Source organism: Octopus bimaculoides, chromosome 14, assembly GCF_001194135.2.
Source record: "Octopus bimaculoides isolate UCB-OBI-ISO-001 chromosome 14, ASM119413v2, whole genome shotgun sequence".
Taxonomy (NCBI): Eukaryota; Metazoa; Mollusca; class Cephalopoda; order Octopoda; family Octopodidae; genus Octopus; species Octopus bimaculoides.
Window position 1 is genome coordinate 4,206,474 of NC_068994.1, and position 3,075 is coordinate 4,209,548.

Sequence of the window (3,075 nt, forward strand, 5' to 3'; positions counted from 1 at the left end):
ATATATATGGATGTATTTGTGTATATACATATATATATATGTGTGTGTGTGTGTGTATGGCTGTATACATACATATATAAAGCATGAATGTATGTGTGTGTATGTATATATATATATATATTTATATGCGTGTGTATGTATATATATATATATATGTTTGTGTGTGTGTATATATATATATATATATATATTGCTGTGCGTATGGTATACATGTCTGCTGTTGTGTTATATGCACATGTAATCTCCCCCCCCTCCCAACCACCTATTGTTGCAACTATTATTGCATATCACCACCATCACCACTAATACTTCTAATTCTATTGCAGCTTCTGTCTGTCTGTCCGTCCCTCTGTTGTGTCCTAGGAAAGACAGGAGAGAGAGAAAAGACCTCCACACACACCCACTTACTCATACAGACACTTGCGCGCGCGCGCACATGCAAATATCTGTCTGTGTTCACCCCCCCCCCCCCGCTTCTTTCCGACCATCCCTGCCTGGAGGCCAGCTTGGACTGAAGTGAAGTGGTGGGAAGTGGAGAGGTGAGGTAGGCGAAGGTGGTGGTGGTGTGTGGAGGGAGTAAAAAGTAACATGGTGTTAATGGTGGTGGTGGGAGAAGGTTGTTGGTGATGGTGGGTGGTGTGGGTGGTGGTGGTGACCATAGTTAAGGTAAGACAAAATTAACAGTAACTGTTTTAGTTTGAAAGAAAAATAATTTTTTTTTTGTATAAAGACCAAGGGTGGATGGGTAGGTAGGCAGTGTAGTGAGTTCGGTTGGTAGTAGTGATGCTGACACAATCTGCATATATGCTTGTCTCCTCTGTCACTGACCCTCCTCCTCTCCACCCCACACCACTGCCATCTGTCTGGCTAGTGTTCTCCATCCCCACCCCACACCACACATCTTCCATCCCTGTCTGCATCTGCCCCGCCCTCCACCCACTTTCTCTCTGTCTCCATCTACCCAGCCATCCATACACTTCCGTCATCATCGTCACCGTCAGTGGATGGGTGGGACAGTGGAGGTGCACCATCCACCACCACCACCACCATCATCACTACATTCCCACTGACACATGACCATCATCACCACTGCCAATTTACCATGTGGCTACCACTAGTTACCATGCCACTCCAAGACCACCACCACCACCACCACCTTACTCAATGTCACTAATGTTAACACTCCTATACCATCACCCACCAGTTAGCATCTTGCTATCATTATCATCATCATCATCATCATTATTATTTATTATTATTATTATTAAGACCGTTGGCTGGCAGAATCGTTAGAACGCTGGGTAGAGTGCTTAGCAGCATTTTGGCCATCTTTATCTTCTGAGTTCCAAGGTCGACTTCACTTTTCATGCTTTGAGGTCAATAAAATAAGCAGCAGTCAAGTACTGGGGACAATGTAATCGACTCATCTCCTCCCTCCAAATTGTTGCCCTTGTGGCAAAATTTGAAACCATTATTATTATTACTATTATTATTATTATTATTATTATTATTGGTGGTAGTGGTGGCAGAATTGTTACTGTGCCAGACCAAATGCTTAGTGGCACTTTGTCTGTCTTTACATTCTGGGTTCAAATTCTGCCATGGTCAACTTTGTCTTTCATCCTTTCAGGGTCAATGAAATAAAAACCAGTCAAGTTCTGGGGGTCAACATAATCCACTTATTCCTTCCCTTTCAAAAGCTAATGGCCCTCTGCCAAAATTTGAAACATTTCCATTAGTATTGTTATCATTATTAATTATTGTTATCATTATTAATTATTGTTATCATTATTATGGCAGTGAGCTGGCAGAATTGTGAGCACACTGGACAAAGTGCTTTGTCGCAATTTGGTCATCTGGAAGTTCTGAGTTTAAATTCCGCTCAGGTCAACTTACCCTCATCCCTGAATCTGCTGGCCTTGTGCTAAAATTTGAAACCATCATCATCATCATTATTATTATTATCATTTCCAAGGAAGTTGAGGGTGGAGAGGGGAGTGTTTCCTTGTAGCAAGTTTGTTGAAAGATGGGGTGAATGTTGGAAGAATGGCCAGTGTGAAAGGACCAGTTCTGAGCATACAAAGAGAGAAATGCTCTTGCCCTGTTGATCAGGCAACCGTGGTTTCAGTCCCACTGCGTGGCACCTTGGGCAAGTGTCTGCTACTATGGCCTCGGGCAGACCAAAGCCTTGTGAGTGGATTTTGTTGATGGAAACTGAAAGAAGCCTGTCGTATATTTATCCCCCCCACCATCGCTTGACAACCGATGTTGGTGTGTTTTTGTCCCTGTAACTTAGCGGTTCGGCAAAATAGACTGATAGAATAAGTACTAGGCCTTACTAACAAGTCCTGGGGTCGATTTGCTCCAGCATGGCCGCAGTCAAATGACTGAAACAAAAGAATAAAAGAATTATCATCATCATCATTAGCAGCAGCAGTAATAGTAGTAGCATATAATTGTCATTCCATTATCAGAAGTCTCTACTAGAAATAACAGTAAAATTTTCCTTCCTCACACTTTATGTTAGGAAAACAGATGTTGGGTAAATGAGTAGTACCTGCACACAATGGGGAAAAAAATGGGGTGGCCATAACTGGAATGTGTTTGACCAAGGATGACTTGGGAGTAAACAACTACCATACCACCTTCACCATTCAACCATTACTGAGACACCACCACTGCCATCTTCACTCATTATCAGTCATCATCATCACCATCATCATCTTCACCATGACATCTCATCCTCATTATCACAGTTAACACCACATGACCATCATCACATCCCATCTGTCTGGCTCTCCTTACTCCTCAACACTGTCACCCCCACCACCCCCATCCTTCCCTACACCAGCATATTACTTCCCATGACCACCACCACCAAGTCCCATCTGCCTTTCTCACCTTCCCTTGCTGCCTCCATCACCACCACCACCATCCTCACTGTAGCAGAGCAGCAGGGATGCCACTTTTCCCTTCATCCCCTTCTCCTCCCACCTACTACACCAAACAACCAGTCCCCCCCTCACCGCTACCACCACCGCCATCACCACTACATCCATGTCATGCCCACCCACC

At 43.8% G+C, this 3,075-nt stretch overlaps 1 protein-coding gene across 1 annotated transcript in view; it reads left to right on the top strand.

Moving 5' to 3' along the window:
- LOC106870080 (zinc finger protein 431) overlaps nucleotides 1-3,075 on the top strand; it is a 36,101-nt gene that overhangs the window by 15,541 nt on the left and 17,485 nt on the right. The gene's annotated exons all lie outside the window — the stretch shown is intronic.